This window comes from Athalia rosae, chromosome 4, assembly GCF_917208135.1.
Source record: "Athalia rosae chromosome 4, iyAthRosa1.1, whole genome shotgun sequence".
Taxonomy (NCBI): domain Eukaryota; kingdom Metazoa; phylum Arthropoda; class Insecta; order Hymenoptera; family Athaliidae; genus Athalia; species Athalia rosae.
In genome coordinates, this window is record NC_064029.1 from 7,505,889 (window position 1) to 7,530,129 (window position 24,241).

The 24,241-nt window shown below is 39.9% G+C and overlaps 2 protein-coding genes across 7 annotated transcripts in view; one reads left to right on the top strand and one right to left on the bottom strand.

The window, feature by feature from the left end:
- The window catches only part of LOC105692762 (cardioacceleratory peptide receptor-like), a 30,542-nt gene extending 21,603 nt beyond the window's left edge, over positions 1–8,939 (bottom strand). For 2 of the 4 annotated variants that reach the window (XM_012412193.2, XM_012412192.2), the window contains exon 1: positions 8,508–8,932. The gene's annotated coding sequence lies outside the window, so the exon portion shown is untranslated. Of the gene's footprint in view, positions 1–8,507 lie in introns of all 4 variants that reach the window. The other 2 variants (XM_048654218.1, XM_048654217.1) reach the window with 1 other exon arrangement.
- LOC125500663 overlaps positions 1–24,241 on the top strand; it is a 61,042-nt gene that overhangs the window by 33,885 nt on the left and 2,916 nt on the right. Inside the window, exon 1 of one of the 3 annotated variants that reach the window (XR_007278095.1) lies at positions 20,063–21,115. The exons of the other annotated variants lie outside the window; for them this stretch is intronic. The gene's annotated coding sequence lies outside the window, so the exon portion shown is untranslated. Of the gene's footprint in view, positions 1–20,062; positions 21,116–24,241 lie in introns of those variants that run through there. 3 annotated transcript variants of the gene reach the window in all.

Genomic DNA, 24,241 nt, shown 5'->3' on the forward strand with positions numbered 1-24,241 from the left:
TGAATATCAGATTTCGATCTTTCCGTGGAGGGCCGGGGTACGTTTCACGATTCTCTTCGTTTTCGCTTCGATGAGACAAAATGCGAAACGATGCTGAAAAATGAAGAACAAGAAATTGTACGCTAAAAATTTTATCGTCCCTATCGTGGCCCGAGGTTACATTAGCATATGAATCTTTCCGAAGAGAAGGTTATAAAAAGCTATCGACTATGTGTATACGTGTTCGAAGAAATGATTTCAGATTATAGCCCTTCCCGGGAGGGCTGCTTAGATCGGCTGTATATTAGTGCGTATATCGAATAAAGTGTCGCCATGACAATGTTATTTTTTCCCTCGAAACAACTGGGAGCATCTTTACAGTTCGGTAAACACGTTAAGATGTCGACCCTTCGGTAGCCCATCCGACCTTTCGACACTCGCTGAACCCTTGACCCCTGCACAGATTCGACGTTCCTTTTCTTCTCTTCTTTTTCATTGCTACTCTTTTATACATCTATGCTTTTGTTTCATTCTATTTCTTTTCCTTTTTCTTATTATTTTATCCCGCAGATTTTACCGCGCTTATCTCGAATCTCGGAGAAACCACGTCACCAACTGTACGCGTGGTGTACGAAAAATATACGTACATAGACGTGGGAGTTTCGTGACCCCGCAGATAATAGATGTCGATAAAAATTTTATGAAATTTCCAAATCTTTGTTAAATTTCATCCACTCGTTTTTCGCTGTTCGATGACCCGCGCGATCTTTCGACAATTTTATAGCTCTTTTACGATTCGAGTTCTTTCTTTATTCATTTTACGAAATAATTAAGTGGGTCAAGTTATCGCGGTTGATTATTCGAATTTAGAGCAACGTGCTTTTTTTTTTTTTTTTTTTTTCAAGCAATCGTCGTTATATCCGCACGGTCTTCTCTCCGTACGTTATACTCCCGGTGACAATCGTTTCGGTTTGAGTTATAATCGAATAACGTTATGTACGGTACGTACATACATAACACCTAAAGTCGCACCGCTAATTATACACCGATAAATATAGCCTCTTTAATGTCTGACACGAAGAGACGTTGAGAGACACGACGTTTCTCCGATACGAATATAGACGCGGATGAACCCACGTGGGTTCGCGCATCAATCGCCTCCATATTATTATCCTCTATAGATGAGCTCTATCATTTATTATCTTCGATCGCACGCGTCAAAACGGTCTGCGACTTTCTGAAATTATTCGACGCGAAGAACACGTACTTTTTGCAACCTCGATTTTTTCGGATCATTCGATGACCCCGCCGGGAGCGAAGGGCGACTTTTTCCACCCCCTTTTGTCTTTCGCCTCCCAATTTTCCCCCCCCCCGTCACTCATCTTATTCGTTTATTTTATTTCGTTTTTTCGACTCGACAAACGGTTCGATATTATCCCGAGAAGAGTGACATTCAATTCGCCAAATTCGTGCGTTTCACGTTAGATAATAAGTCTTCGGGATTTCTATAATCCGCGCATATTGCGCCGCAGAAACCGCGATACATTGTAATAGAAAATTTTAAACCCTCCCGATTCAAAGCGAAAAATACGCGAATTGGGTAACGGCTTACGGATCATTGCAGCCGAGCAAAATTGTAAAATTTATTTCGTTCCTTTTTTTTTTTCGTTATGAAATATGAATAGGTGCAGATACATCGAACCGAATACCGATGATCGGTGGAGCGACAACCATAAGGTGAAGGACCGAAATAACTACGTTCAATAATATCTTTCATTTGATTTACAGTGTCGCCAGGCGCACGCGGGCCACCTTGTTAAATAAATACACTGCAGGTATGTGTACGTAATATAAATTTGGAGGTGAATAATACAGCTAGCCATCTTCCGCAACATTTTCTTTTATTTATTTTTCGGTGAATCATTCCTTTTCTCTTCTTTTCCAGTATCTTTTTTTTTCTCTCATTTTTTTTCCCTCCCTGTCGTCGCACCGCAGTTATGCCATTCTTTTTAATTTCAATTCCTCAGCGTTGCCTTAATGACGCGGTTGAAACGCGACAAAAGCACACCACGTGCCTTTCCAGTAATAAACGCGATATATGAGCATATGTGACAAATGGCGGTTAGCTTTCGTACGCCCACTCTAAACCGAACAACATTTTCGGCTACCTGCTCTAAATTCGGGCGTTACCGCGCCATACGGTTAATAGATCTGTATACCCATTTCAAATTCGAAAGCTCGATCTATTTCTGAGTAAAAAATCGCAATTCCTTTCACCGTCGCGTTCGTCGCAATTATGCATCACGATATCGGTAAACCGATTCCATCTTGATTCTTTTTTCTCGTGACAATGAGTTTTTTTTTTTCACAAGTTTCCCGACGACTGTACATAAATTCAATCGAATCGGTGCAATAAAAGATTATCATCTATTCACGTTATAATTATAATGCACATCGACTACGCGAAGGTACGGAGAATAATGGGGATGAAAAAAAATTTCTTTCGCAAAACGAAAAAAGGCATCGGGAACAAAAATGTACACCTATACACGCAGGGGGACAGTCGTCGAGCTTTGAATTCGGTGAAACACCACGCGGGAGTTTTTACTTTACAACGAAAGGGACAGTTGGCTAATTTAGTGCGGGTATAGGGGTCTGTTTTTAGCGGAGGTAATTTTTTTTTTTTCTCTCTTTCTTCACTTTTTATTCGTTGTCTCTTTTTTGTTTTATATTTTTGAACGTAAAACTTGCTATTTGATTTTTTTACCCTCAAATATCCTCCGGAGCGGACGCGTTATAATCCACGTACGGCGGTTGACGGTGGTACCTAGGCAATTAAAAAAAAAAAAAAAGAAGAACAATTTACCCAAAAAGTTTCAGGGAACGTATAAAGTCAAATGTACCTGCGCAGAGTCGGAATATAAAATTTCTCGTCATCGTCATCGTACGACAACGTCCGGTGAGAAATTTCGGAGAATCACAATATACGCTCAATAGTGACAGACTCCTAATTAGCTTTCATGTCAATTCTCTCGAACTAATTGATACCGTGCTTTGTACGTCGGTCGGTGTACCATGGGGGTGTACATACCGTCGCTTCAACTGCTCGCGATAATAATTGTTAGATATACCCGTACGGCGTTGAATTACGTTATTCCGAATTGGATATCCTGTAAATTGTACGTACAATGTACGTCTCGATTTCGGCTCTTATTGATTAACGTGGAGGGGGGGGGGGGGGGGGGGGGCGAATAAAAGTGTAAAGGAGAATAAGGTAACAGGTAGACACGAGGAGGGACTTCAACGACTGGACATAACGTTACCGCTTACGATGCGACGACGTCGTCGTAAGCAGCATCGAGTCTGCAGCGAACTTTCTTTCCACAGCCTTTTCGGGGCCGACTGAACAAACCGTTTGTAATAATCTGTGTACACATGTGATAAATGTGCTTTACAAACGGTCGTGGCAACTTTAATTTGACGTATGTTAGTTTAATCTTCTCGATTCGGATATCGTGGCGATGTGTCGCGCCTCGTCGTTTATCTTGACGCGCACGTTTGGTCGCGGTTGAATTTCAATACCCGCATCTGGGTGTACGTAGAAAAAAAAAGGAAGAAGACGAATCAATAAAATAAAATAAATAAGAGTAAGGACACGGTCGACTATTTTTCTCTAAAACGCTGAAGCGACTACCGAACGTTATAAAATACATTAACGGCGCGAATTGGAGCGCTGAAACCTGCAGGACGATACGCCCTGCTGAATCCGTACGGTCGTTCAAAACCTGTTGCGAATATCGATGAGAGCGCGGCGAACGGATATAAAAATGTCTCTTCGGTTTTTTTACCTTCCTTTTTTTATTTTTTTCTATTCTCACCCAGCGCATTTGGGTACTTATGTACTTTATATATATATAACGACGCGAAGGGCGCGAAAAAGAACGTCGTTCACGGAGAAGGGCAAGTTTCAAGTTATTGAGACGCAAAGAGGGCAGATCCAGTCGGGAAAGTGATCGCTGATAGCCGGGGAAGCCTTTTCACCCTGAAAAGATTTTTTCTTTTTTTTTTTTTCTTTTTCATTCCATTCGATCTATTTTTTCGATTTTTTTCTACTCTTTTCTCAGGGGCTGAGGTCAGCGTTCGCCGGCTGTAGATTTCGTTCGACGGATTTTTCAGCGCTTAATTTTTCCGACTATGGGTCAGGCTTCGCAGGATATAAGTAAGTGGACGTATCAGGAGCAAAGCTCGGGGGATTGCAGGGTAAAAATTTTTCGAAATATGTAGAGATCATAGCCACACGTAGGCATACATTTTATAAGCTTTGGGACGTCTTATATTATACGCATAACCTTTACTTATTCCGGTATACTTTTATACCCGCTCCGCGGGATATGGATACGTATAAGGGGATATATGGTGATTTAATAGAATTGTATACGCTTTTGTAATATCGAAGGTTCGACGATCCGAAAAGTGACGTTAATAATTCAAAAAATTTTACGTTGCCGTCCGTAAGTCAGTTTTCCGTTTTTTTTCGAATCGACAAAATATCAGAAATTATCCGAAGGATTCAGATTTTCATTCGCGCCTCGCCGTACGAGCTTCGACGAGGTCAACGAAAATCGTTTCGATTTTCCAACTTCGCGGTGTACAGCGTAGTCGGTGTATCAAAGAACATCAAAGCTGCAAGCTCGCGTCGTTATACACGGAATGCGGGAATTATGAAATTGAAAAAAAAAAGAAAAAATGTTCGGGGGAATTTCAATTACCGAGCTGTGATAGGTACGTATGTTTCGGCACAATTTGAAACAATCGTAGCTGAAAATGTAAAATCGACCGGTGAATTTTTTCGCGGTTATGGAAAATTGTCGGTGGAAATTTCGGACAGCCTGCTGTACGGCGGTTGAAGCGAAGAGTTCTCTCCAACGTCCATCGAAGCGGTATGAATATCCACGGTATAGGTACGCATGAAAAAGGGGTTTTCGGTTCTACGTGAAAATATCTGTTTTACACTCACAGTACCTACGTCCGCAGAACCGTGAATTTCGTATTACGTATTTCGTACCCTGGATCGGGGTGTCTAACAATAAGCTACCGTCGAACACGTATAGTGTATGATGTCTGCATAATATCTGAGAATGTGTAACGACGGATGCCGCTAGATATAGCTGAACAAACGAAAAGGATTTAATTAAATCCACATCGGAATCCCGGGCGTTTCACGTTCTTGAAATGCAAATTTATCGTTTATAGAATAATTTATAGTCGCTTCCGTAAGCAATTTACGTTATGGAAACTAACGCGGGGGATTCGCACCGTCTACGATACTAGTCGCGTTGCACTATTTCGGAACGCCCAACAGCTCGATCCGCTCGGATCTTCTCGGTGTATAGAAACGTTACCTGTGTAAAATACGTTCACACGTGTATTGCACAAAATGCTAGGTATATAACGCGGTATAAATCGGAAGGATATCTTCATTGTGCGATATCATCATCGCGAGAAGAAAAGTTAGCCATGCTGTGGAGCCCTTTCACGGTTTCTCTCTACGATAATCCTTATACCTCGAAGGCCGCATCTTTCCGCAGATTAGGCTAACGCGAAACATCAAAGCGAACACGTAGATAACCTCATATACCCATATATCCACATACATATATGCGTATACGTACGATATTATAGAGGACTGATGGAATTTATGAATACTGAAGATCTTTTTTTTTTTTTCTTTCTTTCTTTCTCAAACCGTGTCAATTAACATACCCGCGCACCGACTTGCGTATTATACATATATATATATATACATTTTACGACATTTTCGTGTATAGTATAAAAGAAAAAAGGAAGAGCAAAAAAAAAAACAACGTTAAGAAACTAATAAGTTAATGCATAGGCGACTTATGTTTCGTCGAAAGTGAAAGAAGAGGATTTGCTACATAAATATGTATATAAATTCGTTCATTACTACTTTTGCTATATTCTTTTTCTATAATTTTTTTTTCTTCTTTTCCTATCTATTCGATTCCTTTTTTCTCCAGTTTCGGAAATATCTCTTGGAGTTTTACTGCCAAAAGGGTTATAAAAAAATTTTATGTCCGCCAATTTTTGATATCTCGCGTAACTCACACGTTTCTGCGGTCATGCGATGTTAGAATACCCACACAGTACAACACATACTTATACTATTTTACCCACTTCTGGACCGTGGAGTTTCGATTTTTTATTTTTTTTATTTTTTCGATTTTCTGTTCGTTTCTTCCGAATATATATTTCATTTTATTGATTTTTTATAACATCGTTATTTAAATTACCTATATGCTAATAATTGTTTTGGACGTATAAAACGTAGAAGTCGTATAATATATCATGAGCTTGTTCGAATGATTTCGATTACATGAGCTTTCACATCTTGCACGGATTTTTTATACGAGTTTCCAAGCGAAATTCAATTGAAAAAAAACAAGAATATAAAGAATAAAAATTCGAGTATCCGAACGATGTGCACGGGGTTTGTCGGCAGCCATTTTTTCACAGGATTTCATTAAAGTATCATTTCGAAAAATCAAAAGAAAGACATTCGTTCCTCCTATCATTTTTGGATCATCTGCAGTTATTGTTTTCTCGTATACGCTCATCGACATACGTAGGTATACGCGCACGTATTCATCTATGCAAAACGTGATACGATCGGGTAAATTACTGTGAAAAAGTACGACGTAACTTTTTACAACAGTTACGCAGAGATTCTCGTACGAATTTAGTGTCGAGGAGTGGGGCGAAACGGACCGCGGGGCATAAATGAAACGGACTTTTCTTTGGGAAGTTTCATTTGAAAATTGAGAATCGTCGGGGTTTGCCCCGGAGGGATGCTGCGGACGCGCGCAGACATCTTGTGACAGAGTAGAGAATTTCCACGGTACACGATCTATGCACACACCGACGCATACGAGACACTGTTTTATTACCATTATTTTATTGTTTCTTGTTACTTATTTGTTTGTATTTTTTCATTTTTTTTTACTTCAGATCCTCCGAAACCGACGCTTAAACGCGTTACACAAGACACTCAAGAATTTCCAGACCTCAATCGCGTCGCTGAAGAACTTGAGCCGTGCAAGCCCAATTAATTTTTTGAGGTATAAGGTTGTAGCGCGCACCCCGCGCGCTATTAATACGGGAATCAAAACGAGAAAAGAAAATTTAAAATAGGAATAAGAAAATTCAGAAGGAAAAAAAAAAAAACTAATTCTAGTTAGCGAGAAAATCTTGATTACTATGCCCACTTATATTGCCGTTGACAGCTTTTCGTGCCCTGCGGATTATTCAGACGGCGCGACGCGACTCGACGTTGAAAATTATAAAGTCGCGCGTTGAATACACAGCTATTACGGATCTGCATAGCTGAATCAATTTCGTGTAATTTTTTTCTACTTTTTCTTTCTGTATTGAAACGCGCTCGCAGATGACGGCTACTGCGTCGAACGAAAGATAATTATCATTCAAACTTTGTAACAAATTTGACCGCAGATTGTGCAATCTGTGTGTGTTACATGCACCTGTGTGTGCGTATAAAGTAAAAGAGAAAAGTGAAAATTATCCTTCAGACTTCAGGTGAGTCTTTGTTTATGTACGTTGCCGGGTGAATTTTAATTCAGAAAAACTGATTATTCTACGAGGTATGTACATAATGTGGGCATATTTGGTGTACATGGTATGAATTTTATAGAACATGGTAGTTTCTAACAGAGGCGACGCGAGTATAGTGACCCCGGGGTGCGGGTAAAGGTAAGAGGTCTTCAAACGTAAAACGCATTTTCAAGAAATAGGGGAAAAACGAGACGAGCGAAAGAAATTGCGCGACATTTCAAAAGTGGCTTCCGTACGTATCGAGAGAATATATTTTTCTGTATTTTCTCTTCCTCTCTGTAGTGACGTAAGACTTTTTCACTGCATCCCGTGACATTTACATTCCGCTGCACTCGCGATACGACAGTTTTTCAAATCGCGTGCGATACCTGGGAGATTTTTCTTCTTATTCTTCGTGAATAGAAATAGCTACGGGCGATTGAGTTATTTTTCAGAAAAAAACGTGCGAGGATCGTTCTTATCAACGGTATAAACTCTATGTCACGAATCTTGAATAATAATTAACTTTATCGTCACCGAAAATTACGAGTCCAATTATACGCTGATTAAACGACGGAAACCGAGTAAGTATATATACAAGGGTCGCGTTTCGGATCTTTCAACGTCACTTTGATATAATCTCGTGTCCAAGATATGAGTTAAGTGAAACTTTCACACGCCACCGACCAGTTCTCTTCTTTTTCTTTATCGTCATTATCATTATTTTTTGTTTGTTGGGGGATTTTCTTTTTCCTCTCATTTTTTCTTCTTTTATCTTGTTTCTTGTCCGGCAAACTCCCGCGACGCTCGCGAGGCGAGGTTGTAATAAAAAAAAAGCCGTGTAAAAACTTTCCGGCCCAATATAATACACGAATATATATCGTAATATGCGGTTAACTCACGTTTCTCTTCTTGCTTTTTAATTTTCCGTTTTATCTCTCGTCAGACTCTCACTCGGCGAGGCGAAATTACGCGGGGGGCGTGAATTCAACGGTCGAATTGGAAGACGAAATTCTTCGCCCGCTTCCGGTGGGGGATGAAGAAATAAAATTTATCGTCGCTCGCGGTCGCCGTACGCGGGGTGAAAAGTCTCCGGTCGATTTGAAAGAGGCGAAAATGAGATAAAAAATATCACCGGTTCGAGGTCCGCGCACAATCACTGACGAATGTCAAGCACTTTTGATTCCGTTATACTTGCGGCAAATTTTGACCGCCGTGATCGACGGTTCGCGGTGCTGGCAACGTGCGCGCGAACGGCGTACTGACGGCCGCGAACTCCGGGACGTCGTCGGGACGCCGGGATATCGGGATGTGGGGATTTGGCGCGCGTTGCTCGCGTTCTGGTCCTACGAGGAGGAGTCATCCCAGAATGCGGTTTTTTTTCTCTCTCCTCTCTTTTTTTTCCATTCCGCGAATCGTTGAGGATTTTGACCTTGTCGCCGATAAACGAGTGGCCGCGAATACGTTTCGCCCTACGCTAATCGGAATTTGGATAACGCCACATTACCGTTAAAAGCCCTGAAAAACTCGCCAAACCCTTTTTTTCACAACCTCGGTTCTATTTTTAATGCCGTAAAATGGCCGAGTGTAGAAGAAATCAGACGTTTCGCGTACACCGCGATCGGTGCAACGCGTGTCATTTGACGTTGAAACGACGAAAAAAAACGCACAAGAAACGGAAAAGAATCGGAGAAGCTGCGCGGCGAGTCGCGGGCCAAGTCGATGACAAAAGCTTTACAATGACGTTGACTACCCTCGGCAGGCGGGCGGGCGGGCGGCGCGGGGTGGATGTTCATGAATTTTTTTTTCGCCCAGATCCTTCTTACTCAACGGACTTGAAGTATTTGGCTGGGCGCCCGAATAACGTCTATCACGATCTCCTATCTCCGGCCATCCGTTCTTCTTTGCTCCAATATAACGCACGTACATACGTAGGTGTATACCTATATACTTGAGTACCGGCTACGTTACGGGTATACAATACTACGTCTCGTCAGCCGCTATACATCAACCTCCGTTTAACTATCCAAGCAAAGCGACAATTTTCTCTACACCGTTTTTAAAATCTGTCCTCTTTCGTCGCGGACCTCGAACCGTCTCTTTTTTCTTCTGATAAAAAATGAAACGAAACAAAATTAATGAATAAATTTTAGAAAATTACGACGGAGCTTTTTTGTACAACCAATCTCTATATACCTATGCGTACACGTGTATCGCTTGTATACTTTGTAAATTGTCGTACGCGTCGGGTGGACGTTCACGAACTATTGCGGTATAATTTACACGGATTTAAGTCCGCCAAACGAAAGAGTCACCGATCTTCACTGACGTTCTCCACCCTTGGAACGTAATAACGCCAATAAAATCAACGAATGTACCGATCGTAACGAGCTAATGATCGCGACCTCATACACACCACTTACGACGTGTTGTCATCATTATCATTATCCTCGTTGTTATTGCCACTGTTGTTGAACGCGAGAAAATTATTCTTCAAAATGATTCACGCACGTGCATATATTATGCACGTATACACCTATACGTACGGATATTTGTAATGCATATAATTCTAGACGCGAGGGAACCTGCTGTCAACAAGTTTATTGTTCAACAGCTTCGCCCCCTTTTATTTATATTCTCGGTTATTTCTCAATGATCTTAACTACGGAGAGGAAAGAAGGGTCACTCGATCTTTCTAACGTTACAAGAATTTATACTACGTTATAATACGTGCGCTCCAAGAAACTTTGTCTCTGTATCCTTCTTTCTTTTCTCTTTATTGCTCCCTTTTTTCTTCTTTCTTATATTTTTATACACGAGTGTGGATGTTACGTTGAAAAGATAAGAAAAAATTCATTGTTCTTTGTCACTTTTTTTTTTTTATTAGATTATTTATTATTATTTTTTTTTTGTTTCTGGAAACGTTTATTACAGCTCGAACGAACTGACGATGGGAGAGAAAAAGTTTTTCCAAGAGTAAATGAAATAAAATTGATTTTATAACCGACGTAATACGGAGGATGTAGCGGTTGGATAACGCGCGCACTGGATAAGGATATCGGACTAATACGCGATGTACTTCGGTTGAAGACATATTTAAGAAGATAACATTCGCTTGACAGTTTACCAATCGCACCGATGGCTGATATACACACCTATCCGCGCGTATAACTTTACACAAACTTCGTCGGATGCGTTTTATTATTACAACTGCATAGTTTATTTTATAAACTCCGCAAAGTAATAGGCGGGTAATTGAAAAGCTAAGGCGAAGAGATCGAAGTGCGAGCTTTTGAAAATAAAGAAATTTTCGTTCCGTTATTATTGAATTATCGAAAGGTGGTCTGCACCAATTGTTATCGCAATTTGCAATTCACGCTAATTCTGGTTTACAAATAATAAACTAATTATATTTTCCTCAAACGTATGTCTCGTAACGAAAATATCTATATAGATCGCGTATGCGTGTGAAAAATGTTATTCGTCGTTTGTTGAAAATTTTCTTATTTTCCGTCGGATCATCGACGAAGAAAAAAATAGAGACAAAAAAAAAAAAATAATTAATTTTCGACATTCGAATACGCACGGGCCGGCACCACGGGCCGCCATTTTGCGTCTCCGTGCCTACCGGGTCCTCGGAGGACTCTCAAATTCGAATCAATTTGGAACGTGAGTATCGATTGTCGATTAATATACCCGAAATTTTACTCATAAATGTTCGGGTATAGTATACGTTATGTCACAGGAGAATAATACAAGTACGAAATCAAAGAAACTAACCGGAAAGTATTTTATTACTTCTACTCCATTGCCCGCAGTAAACATAGAAAAAATTGGCGCGAAAAAGTTTTTCGGTAAAAAAAAGAATTACAAAATTGCTTCTAGTCCGAAGGTGGAAGACGAAGAAAAAAAAGAAAAGGTAAAAAACGAAAAAAATACCACATCGTTTCATTGCTGCATTCGGACCGCTCCCATAATGCATTTATTCTGGTATCTTCGCAGAGCTTATATAATCTCCTATCGAAACAGTAAATTTGAAACCGCAAAGCTCTTGCGGTAGCTTTTCAAGGATTTTGGGATTAGAGTAAACGTAGTAATGAGTGGCTTTCGACTGCAACTTAAACGTCTCTGACAATGAGAAGTGAACTCAAATATTAGCAATCCACTCTTGCGATTTACATATACTTATGCTACCGTATATAGGTATAATATCTGTGCTTCCGGGAGCTCGGTAATTCTTTTTTTCTTTCTCTTATTCTTATTCACTTCCTGAAAGCGAAGGCGCAGCGATTCAGGGGGATCGAATATAACTGGAGCTAACGTTCAATGAAGATGAGAATAAAATTTCTACGCGCCTGACGTAAATCCTTTTCTCTTCTTCCTTATTTTCTTTTTCGAATCGGGTCTATCTGTAGTGAGTTAACTGGCTATTACCAGATTCAGGTAGTAGTATATTAGATCTGAGTTACGTAAATTGGAGGTAATATTTGTCAGCAAATATTTCCATACTACATTATATCACGCGAGTTATTATTTGTCATTGAAATTTTTATTTCCTTTTTTTCTCGTACGAAATGGGAATGACTGGGAGTTTGGAAAAAAAAAAACGCATGTATTTCATTAGAAAATCACTCTTACGCCGAAGTACCCGTACCCGAGTTTTATTATAATAATATTTTTCTTTCTCTTGTTTCCTCCAAATAATTATACAACGGAAAAGAGAGACAAAGAAATACCTGTACGGTAACAGAAGAATCGATACAGCCGTGACAGAAACTTTTGTAAAAATTGTTCAAAAGGTTCGTGTAAAAATAATATAAAATAAGATGGAAATATATGGAGGGATGAGTTAATTTGAAGAAAAAAAAAAAACTTTGAGATTCAAATTCGTATATTATACTTCATACCTTGTATCAAAAATATTTACCAACGTAATATGAAAGGTAAAGTTATTCGACCATATTTTGCCAATATAAATAGTAATCGTTTTTCATCGGAATGAACTCACGAAATAGGAGGTCGTATTTGATTATTTTTTTTCTCAAAATTTAAACGTAGTTCATCAGGTCATCTGTTTTCGCCTTTCAAGAGGCCCTTCGGATCCCATAGAATTAAACCACATCGTCGTACGCGTGGGTGTTTTAATGACTCGATCTAAGGGCGATTCACGTCACGAATCACATGCAGTCACCGCACGAATAACTGACATGATAATTTTTTGGTGAAGTCATCACGAAAGTTTTTTTCTCTTTCATTAGACAGAAATGGTGAAACGTCAGCAGCTGCCCCTTCGAGTAAAAAGCATTGACGTTCACCGAGTCGTCAAATTTTATTTCGTCCCAAATAAGTCCATCAAGATCATTAGCGCCCGGATCTCGTCGACAAGATTTCCACAACATTTCTGTACCGCAGGTGAGTAAAAAACTAAATTCCCGAAGATAATTATTTATAGGTGTATGCGATTAGGAAACAATTTTTTTTCTATTCTTCCTCACAATTTTAATTGCTTCATCCCATACGGTGTCTATTTTACATTCATGAAGCCGAGCAGGACTGGGACCAAAGCGACCTTTTGTGTAGTTTATCTAGTAATAGTTTCTTTGTTTTCCATTAATTTTTTTTTCTTTTACTCCTTACTGCGATTGAGATCTTTATACTTTCTAACTCGATTTGCCCCTGTTTGGAATAGGTCGCGTATAATTATCTTTTGTTTAAGATCAGCTGTCCAGATTTAGCCATTCGTAGACAACGTCGGCTAACGTACAGAATTTTAACTTCGGGGACAAAAATAAATGCAGATTCGTAACGATTTCGTTCATTTTTTATTTCATTTTTTGTTCTTCAACTTTTATTCACGTGAAAAAAAGAAAAGAAAATTTAACCAGGTGGAATTTTTTTTCAAAGTTTTCAACGCCTAATTGTCATGTTAATTTCAATTGTCATTCGCAGGATTACGAGATCACGCGTGCTGTTTTGTCGAAGATGTGTTTCTAGGACTGAAATCATTCCTGAAATTCCAAACGACGTTACCGTTAGAAATTCGCAAGAATGCTTCCGACCACGCGTTAAATTTTTTTCCCGCACATTCCCGCGTTTTTTTGGTATTCCGATTAATTTTAACGATCAAATTTTCGCGTTCGGATCGGGACGCGTGTCATCGTCATACGCACGCCCACGCGTTAAAATAAAAAAAAAAAAACACCCGTGTAGCCTTCTTGTTTTTTGTAATTTTTTTCCCTCCATACCATCTTACACTTTTCATGTCGGATAATTTAAATTCTTTCGACTCTCGGAGCGAATAGATATGCAGGGCCAACATCCGAGAGGAATTAAAGCGAGGAGGACGAAGGGCCGCCGGGTCACGTCGTTCCTCAAGTTTTCTATTTAAAACTTTTGAGCACCTACAACGTGTACGTGTTAGTATACAATAATATTAGGCGAGTAGGTACGTACGTACGCACACACGCATCAGTGGTATGAGACGGAAAATGGGCGATGACGTACTTTTTTCACAATATCAAAAATCTCGGTATAATTCAAATATAATAATGCCGTGAAAGTTGATGAGTCTCGCCCCCGAAAAGAAAGGGAGATTAAAGAGAGAAGGAAGGAAATAAAGATACCCGTGCAACGGTGTATGTCGCGCGAATCTCGTGGCGGAAGTGACGCGCTGCAAAAGTAGGAAATTATATCGAGTTTGCCTGGCAGAGCATGCTCAAATATTACACGTTGGTGCGATGCGTGCACACACACACACGTATACATCGCTAACGGCTGTGTAATCATTCGCGGTTAAGTGACTACGTGCCGTTACTGATAAGCGAAGGCTAGCCGTAGGAGGAATTTTTATTATCTGTCATACGGTAATTTACATACCTGTAACTCCTGTGATGAATAGGTCTACCGAACCAGCTGTATAAGTAAAGAATTTCACGAGACAAATTCATCAAAAATTATTGACATAACTCGGTAGTCCCACACACACACACACACGGTATACGCGTACGTATACGTATAAGTACGTACGCGTATGTACCGGCCGGTGTCGATCGATCAATCCAATCTTTATTTTTTTCCTTTTTCCGCTATCAATAATTTTTTTCGTATCTTCTGTCTACTGCGTTCGGCAGAGGAGTCTCAATTAACGCAAAATATTGGAAAACTTCGCCCCTCAATTTCCGGATACAAATGCGGCCGTCGAGTGGTTAATTCGAGCGAAAGTAACGCACTGCAGGGATGACGGGGGAGGAAAATCACATTGTCAAGGTCCCGAGGAAGTAAGTGAGTCGTAAAGTTGATCGGTAATTATTTGTACGTGTATATCCACGTCGCAGCGTGATACGTGGAGTGCAATTCGTACGAAGCAAACGTAGTCGAGATGATCCATTCGGTTTCGAAATAGAAATCAAATAAACGTAACGACAATGGTTATTACGACGATGCGGTAATAACTTAAAAGAAAAAAAAAAAAAAAAAAAAAAACAAACAAATATCGAATCAAATTCAGGCATTGAAATATATGTATATCGAATAGCAAATAGCTCGTGCATTGTATTCGAACGACGAGTGTGATGTAAAATACTACCGGAAGATTCCGCGTACATGAATATCGATCGGTGTTACAATATATACAGACGGTATAGCCTACGCACACCCATATGCAGAGAATTTCGATAACTATTGATAAGTTATTATTTTCGAACGAGTGTGCGAATAACGTAGCGCATGCTGAAAAAGCGGAGCTGTAGCACGACGAGCGTGAATAAACGTTGGGTGGAAATGTTCAAACGGCGGTGGAAGAGGAAAGGGATGGGGATAAAATTATTCGGCATCCTCGTAGTCGTAGATTTGAAAATACGAGATCAAAGTGCAGTACTCGATCGATCTCGGATGTTCGACGTCACTTGACGCCACGAATATCACCCCGAGAATTACGCCTTGAATATCCGCGAGGGTAAAATTGACTCGATGAAATTTACGAGAAGGTGAGAAGAGGGAACGTGCAACGTACGTCGGAAAAATCTATTACCGTCCAATTTTTCGCATCGAGTAACAAGTATCCGATTTTTTTTTCTATTTCTCTCCCTAATCACCGGGATTTTCTTATCTCGATATTTTCCATTTACTTTCTTTTCCCTCTTTTTTTCCAAAGTTCTATAATAATTCTGCGGTCTTTGCAGCCACCCACCAAGTCGTGCATCGATAACCACGCCTATCTTAATGACTCTGCTTTTTCTCCTCTCTCTGTATTTATTTCTATCAATTATCGTCTAGACTCGCTAGACCAGGCACGCATCAATTCAGATTCTATTCATCCCCGCGATGATTTTTGTCGATTTACGAAAATTCTTGCCGATCTTTCAAAAAGCTGAGAAGCACAAATGGTAAAACCATAGGATATATTGAACACAATCGCGAGATGAAATTTGATAACTTACCCTGCTTCTAACGAACATTTTATAATGAACGGATTTTTTTTTTATATACATAAAATCGATTCTCGCTTTTCATTTTATTAAATTTGTTTTAATAATAATTATACATTATCGAGCTTTCGGGTATTGGGTTTCATTTATTCATTCAATATCTTCCCACGCGATTTATCGCGAGGTGAGTCACCTTTGATTCCGTTGTACTGAGAAATTCGGTTATAAATTTGAAATTAATTTAATTAGAGTGAAATTAATTGAGAACATTTGACGAAGCTGACACGTCAATCGATTCGTTATTACTCGAACAAATTCTAATCGCACTCCACCCCTGATTTAATATCCACCCTAATTCCGTACGTGCAGTGGGTCTCTTATCGCTAACAATTTGATCGATAGAATCCCAAGGAGGATTTAATCGGTATAGTTTGCAAGGCTCACGAAACCACACGTCTCGATCAAACTAACGCGTCAATGATCGTTCGTGACGGGAAAAGTAATTACGTTAAATTCGCATACATTTTAATCACACAGATTCAGTTTCACGTATTAGCTTTCAGGTAAAAACTCTTGCAATTAAAGCCTTCAATTAGGCTGATTTACCAGTTCGCTATCACGGAATAATCGTGGGGTAGGTAATTTATTCATGTGGTCTAGGGTGGTGATTACGGGTTAAAATAAACTATGAGATCAAGACCTCGGAGCAGGTATTGGCTTCCCCGGTTTATCGTGGTGAGTCAGGTTGGATCGTTACGTTATTCCAGAATATCCTCCGCCATTTATTGCGCTCAAATTCCACCTTGGAAAAAAAGGGTTCATACCATTCATCCATTTCTTTAGCTATGAAATTTATCGATAAACGCGGATGAAAGAATGTCACTTTATTAGTTACCATTCGTAACTCGCCTTATTCAATTCCCGCGGGATAAAACACATTCCCAGATCTCGTACCTATTTCCGATTAACGTTCCGAACGTGTCAAGTGCATCCTACGAAATTACACGGCGAATCGTTGGAAGTGCGGTATTTCTCGTTATACGTCGTTTCCTCTATCGAATTCCACTCTATACGTGTACACATACATGTCCTACGGAGATCATTTTGCTTACCGTTCGTTTGAGCCACGCCAACGTACGAAAAGGATATAACGGATTTCTGTCAACCTTCGATCACCGTTTGCTCCCCAAACGAGTAAAGGAAGAAGAAAAACATTCAACACGACGAATTTTACTTGCTATATTTCTGAATAGGTGTAACGCCCCCCTTTGTAACGCTAGTTTCTCGCGGCGGCTAATTAGAAGCCCGCGTTCAATTTTGGGCCCTGAAAAAGAGCGGAATATTCATTTCCCACTAGAAAGCTGAACACTCGCGGAGACACGGGGATAGACGTCGAGCGTTTTACAGTCAATTACTGTGTAGCCCTTTGCTCCGCATGAAGGGCTGAGCAAATGGACATCGGCTTCGTTAGTATTTCGGTCTCATTGTTAGCCGTCTAATTAGTCATTACGTAATAACTGAGAGTCTGTTTTCTTAGACCGAATGAATTACGCGATGTAGATGTATACCTGGTATACGTGATATTCTCGGGGTATAATTCTCAGGTGAAAATTTAACGAGAAATGTACGTTGATAACGAACGAAAATAACGGCGAATCGAGCCTATGAGATGTGAAAAAAATCGGATGATTGTGCTTCGTTTGAAATTCAAGGAATGGGATTTATCGTCGCTCGGGATTTGCGACGCGACGTGGTACGTACGAACGTTTGAAAAGTGAGGCGATATCGCTTCGGACACGAATGTATGTAGTTGATGGACAGTTTCTCGATTGAGGCCCTGCTCAACATCCAAAATGTCGTGTAAATCCACATCAGTGTGATATTTCACGGAAGTCACAAATCCTGATCTCGACACCCGCGACTATCGTTATCCCACCGTTGGAGCGCAAAAAAGAAAAAAAAAAAAGAAAACTTGGACGATGCCATATTTTCTTCACTTTTTCATATTCCGGTAGCAAAGTTTATCGTTAATTGAAACATTTTTCACCGGCTGTAATATTTTTTCCGTATCGACAAAAATAAATATGGCCAATTAGAAACATTCGTGGGTGAGTTTTTTCGAATTTGAAGTATCAAACCTGCACCAATTCCCTGATCTCGCGCATCGTGCCACTGACACAATTTTTTTTCCGACGAATCTCGTCAGGCTTGTGGCGAAAAGAGAGAAAGAAAAGAAAAAGCGCAGAAAAAAAGAGGGAGCTAAAAAATTATTAAACAAAAATAAATAAATATGAAATAGAATGAATAGGTAGGTCTATAAGCCTGGCTGGATGCCAGTCGCTTCGAATCGGCGGTGGAATTAGCTCGAAATAATTCAACCGAGAAAAAACCATTCCACGGATCGCATTGCATCGTCTCTGATCCGACTAACTTTGAAAATATCGCTGACAACAATTCTCCGTAATAGACGGATAAATAAGTTGATCGCTATTTCTTCGATCGTTTATCAAACCATCCATATCATACCTCACCGTTGATCCCATTCCGATATGCAGTATTCTTCCGCACCGAGCTTATAACAAATGCGCGCGATTCCATTCCGGTGATGGAAAATCACATGTTAGGATAAGGTAATGATACGGATAAAAGCGAAGGATTTTTTATTTTTTTTTTTTATCGAAAGATAACACAACGCACGTGATTTTTGTCTCCGCCTCGGCGTTGTAAAAATCTTGAAAAATTTTGAAGGAAGTTTGTCTTAGGGGGGGGGGGGGGCAACTTGACTCGAGGGACGATCTTTCACTTACATTCGAATAATCGATTCCATGGATATTTTACTGCGGGAAGGACTCTGAAAATTTTCGACCTCCGATTTTAAATTCCAACAAAAGGACGCCCCGCGTTAGGGGAGTATATATACCAATCGCGTGCCGCATCTCATGACCATCAAACGACCGAACTGTCGAAAAAATCCATTCGAGGCTGAACCGTCTAGGGTGGATCTCAGGAGACGCGTAAACTCAACGAGTCGATTAAAAGAAAATTTGAATCTTCCGTCCCTCTGTGATTTTGCGTCTGTGAATCGGTTCGAAGAAATGAGTTCGTTTGGTTGAACAGCGTGTCGATTCGAAAAAGTACAATACGCGCGTTTCCGTCGAAAGAAAAATCAAATTATTGATAAAATTCAGCAATATCTTTATGGGTATTTTTTGACCGTGGACGGGGGATCGTTCGAATTGCCCCGAGGACACATTTATTCGGGGAAAAGGAGTGCAGGTTTTAGGGGGGATTGCAATATATATCATTTTTGTTTGATAGAAGTTAACGGTGGATATCGGCGAGCATCGACTCGGTCGGAAATATTCATTCATTCATTCATTCATTTCATTTCATTTCATTCTCTAACCATTTATTCGTTCGCTCACGCATTCGATACGGTTTTTCTTCTGTTTTTTTTTCCCTCTTTCCCGTGGTTAAACCGAAAAGAGATGACGCGCGGCCATTGGTAGCGATCACGGTGCGGCATTAGGGAGAGTGTAGTTTTCATATATGTCTTGAATAAAATTTCCATCTATTTGCACGAATTAAAGTTATTACATACCATCGGCGCAACTCTAATTCCACGAACGATGAAATTTTTCAAACTCATATTACCGCCTAGGTAGGATGTACGCGAATTATACGATTCCCTAAGTGGATAATAAATTTAGTCCGGTGAAATTTTTCCTTTAACGAGGTGGTAATTAATCCTCGGAATTGATCGCGCCCGCAATTCGCTTCTTTTTGTAGGGTAATATAAACGAGGAGCATAAAAATTTACGTTATTAAAGGTCAACAGAATTAACGTTAACAGACTGTACCTGTAATCGTCACCGCCATATTTCTATTGAATTTCTCATTAAATATGATCGATTTTTTCATTTCAATTTCTTTTTTTTTTTCCAGGAGATTTATCGGTCCTGAACTGATGCTTTTACATTCAGCTTGCACCGTGGGATTCGAGCTCTGTATAGATATAATAATTGGTAAAAAGTATTTAGGAGGGTTTTTCCGCGTGCCCTTGAAATTTAATGGTTGGCCAGGGGGTAGTTACTCTGGTGAAAATCGTCCGATGGTTTCTATTTAGCTTTTCCCTTCGACTTTAAGAGCCCATCTTCGAGGGGATTCCCCTGTCAAAATATTCTCCAATCGTACGTACATAAGTTTTTCACCCCCGTCGTTTTTCTTTTTCTCTTTCCTTCTTTTTTCCCCGCTGGCTCTGCTCTTCTTATTTTTTCTTTCTCCTCTACGTCGATCGTCTGTCGGTCGGACGTCGGTATTATGGCGAAAATATCGTGGGATATCTTTGCGGACGATTCCTATACAGTTTTTTTCGTCAGGGAGGTTACGTATAAATAGATTTTCCTTTTCTTTTTTTTTTCTTCTTTCTTTTTCTTTATTGTATCGGATCTGTATCCCGATAGATTATTCTAGACGCGTTTCGGCTTCGCCACTTTCCGGTCTCTATACGTACCTACCTATACATATACCATGGAACTCAAAAGATCCATGGCTTCCGTTAAAGGGGATTGAATTTCCTTAGGGGGAATGAGGATAACCGAGACTAGCTAGCTAACTCTCGTGTTTACGCGACGCAATTATGTTACTAAAGGTTAAGAGGTTGAAAGCTCGGGACCAGATTCTAGGCTTATCTCGCATAGTTACATCGTAGCGACCTACTACACTTTAAACCGCGAATGTCTGCTGCCAAATTTTATTTAGCATTTATTTTACATCCGTTGTGAATGCTCGCTCGAGGGCTGCTAAACTTCCGGTGAATTGATTTTTCCATAACTTATAATTCGGCTCAACGAATCGTGAAAAAGTTATTCACAAATATGTGAAACTGCTTCAGACCGTGTAATGAAAAACTATCACGGGTCGTATGCTTCGGAAAGTTACTTGAAGAGTTTTTGCATTTTATACACTTGGAAGAAGACTTTTCAGTTTCCATTCAGTTTTACCCCACCGGAAGTGAAGAGGAAAAGAACAAATAACATCTGAAATCAAACAGCTTAAGAACGTTCGTCCATTCAAGATTTCACGTATGTATATCTCATAATTCTGGATGAAATTTTTTACCCGCCGTTTTCTTTTTCTCTTTCTATTTCCTGCTGTATAAATATCCGTTCCGCCTTCGGATATTTCAATTCCCTTCCAGGTAATTTTTGATCCGAGAGTATATTTCGATCGAAAAATCGTGTTTGTCATAATTTTTTTTTTTTCCCTTTCTTTGCTTCTTTTATAAATGAAAATTCTTCGAGATTTACACATTCCGGTTACGTAGTATCGCGACCGGAAAAACCGCCCACCGTCAACTTCGTAGTAGTACGTCGCTGGTTTAATATAATTTTTATCTGGTAATGTTCTACCGTCACTGAACTCCCTAGTGGGTCAAGGTTTTCGCATCGGTATTGGGCCACTGATTTAGATAAAGGTCTGAATATAAATTTCGTTTATACACTGATCATATTTTGGACATAGGAAATACTACGGCGAGTACAGGCGATCTCGCCAAAGTGACAGCTGTAATTGAGATAATACACGTATACAGAACACTCGAGTATATCGAAGGTAATTAATCCAATGGAAAGCTTATATCGGGCAAATGGTAAATTTAAGCGAAGATTTATCACATCCAACCTCAAGTGTTCTCTGTGACAATAATAGTTATTCGCGATACATCACTGTATCTATATGTATACCTTCGTTACGGTCTTGCGATTTCGTCCCGAAACGAGGAGAAGGACTGATTTTATGCGTAAACTTCTGAAAGGCAAATAATTTTTTGAATCGTTCTCCTGTGGATTTATAAAATAATTCTATTTAACCAGTAGTAAGCTGTATTAGAGGACGTGGGCGGTGAGCGAGTTTCTGTTCGGGTGTATGAAAAAATTCATTCTCGTTCTCTCTTTCTCTCTTTCTCTCTTTCTTTGATTTTACATCAAGTTCCCACGGTCGTGGTCGTTGCTAGAAAATTTACACATATGTATATCTTTGCCGTAAGAAATTTGTGAAATTTTCGGAATTCCATAAATCTGGCGAAGCTTTTTCTCTATTCTTTTTTTTCGAAATTGTGTCGTTCAAATTTATCGATATGGGACGGTTTATGCCAGATATACTCACACAGCGAATTGTAGACTTTTTATAATTATTCTTCCGAACGGATCGACGCTCGCTATCCGGTGGCTGGAATTTTCGAGAAATCTGTACCGCAAGAAGTAGAAGAAAGACAAGAATAATAAAATTTAAAGGGGGAAGTAAAAACGTTGGCAAGGTTTTTCAGTCGAGTCGCAGCTGAAAAACATGTCGGCTGGTGATCTTAAATTATTGGAAAAGAATGAGGTTACTCAGCTAAGGTATAACTTAGCTGAAATAATTTTTCCCAACATACGCGATGTTACGTGAACCGATACTCTGATTACCCTGTGCACGCCGGTTATGGGCGACTAATGGTTACGGAGAAACCTTGAGAACATTTGACGGAAGTCGTCGAGTCTTGAGAATCGAAGGTGAGGAAACTTGACGCCGTCGTTCAGAATTCATCCTGAATTTGTTTTATTTTTTTTCTTTTCTTTTATTTTTTTTTTTTCTTTATTCAGAGAAGCGCGTAACACGGTTACTCATTCTCAGTAAGTGATATTTCACGTAAGAGAGATTGCACCGATGACATCCTGGCATATTTAGATCTCGGCTATCGCCAACCTGTGACGTAGTTTCGCCCCCGGGATTTGCATTACCATCCCTCCTAACTGCGAACAAATATTTTCGGAAGGTCGCACGCGGGGGCTTTCGCATAAGTAAATACCCTAATGGAGTATATACACATCCTGCCCTCCCCTATCCATCGCGCACGAAGACTATCGGTTTCGGAAAATATCAAAATCGTGAGAATATAGGAATGTAATTCGATCGTAAACCTTTCTTTTTTCTCTTACTTCCTCGATATCCCTATAACACGGAAACGTTCAGATCGGATGATCGAATAAAAAACCGAGGAGCTTTACGCGCCGCTCACCTCGATGATTTTTTTTTGTTCAAAATCTCCGCGAGTTGACGATTCGATGAAAAAGCTCCTACGGCTACGAGCCCTGTTTTTCATTCAATTCTATGTGGAAAATTCTTTCGACCTTCTTACCACTTTTTCCAATAGAAAGAATTGAAAGCTTCATCAATTTTTCTATCGATTGTAGAAAGTTATTCGAAATTACTCGAACGTGAAAGATGAGGAATAACACGCTAATAATTTTCATCTGTCCGGTCGGCGCGGAAGCAATGGAATATTTATACAATATTCAAATCAGTCGGGTCCCTTGCAATCCCGAAGAATCGATTCTGCTTTGTAAAAGCTCCTGTGTATATAGAGACCGTAAACTTCGGTTTCTATTCGGTTCAGTTATTAGAACTAACTCGCGTGTTTGAGTTTATAAAAGTGATATATCAACGCGTCTGCTAACCGCTGTGATTCGATCCCCGTGTGTACCGTAAAATCTGATCGTCGTATGCGTAACGTAGCAGTGAAATAGAACGCATTCGATTGTTGGAAAATTAAGACACGTAAATACGGATGTAAGTGGGCGATGTTAGAAGCTGCATCCGCAGTCGTTTTAACGAAAATAGCTAAAGTAAAACATTATTTTCAAAGGAGTCTGAAACCAGCGAGAAAAGTCTGACTAATTGAAAAACCAGCGTGGATATACTCTTCGGATATCGAACGGCCGTCGCGTGGTACCGTGAAAGTTTGAAATTTTTTTCTCCTCGAATCACCTGAGCGTCGATAAATTTTATCCCCAGTTCCACCCTCTTGTCCGGGTGACTGCATACGCGTAATTCGAAAGTGGTATAAGAAGTGATAATTTTGCAGCCCTCTCATCGCATCCTCGTAATACTATAAGCTCGAGGGTGAAATTGAATTTATTGCATTAGGGACCCGAAAGCCTGCTGGATGTATTTTATCGCGTTACCGATGCCATCGGCTCCGTAAATTGATTTCTGTCTCACTCGTTAACACGCATGTAAATGTATCGCCAAATACACGCGATTCTCGCAACATCCCGCGGGGGAAACAATTCCGTTTCTCCGTCCAAGTTTCGTTACAACGTAGACTCGAACTGGAACAGTCTATCCTAGAGTATAATTTCGCGACGTAAAACTCGCTTTTTGGGGATCTG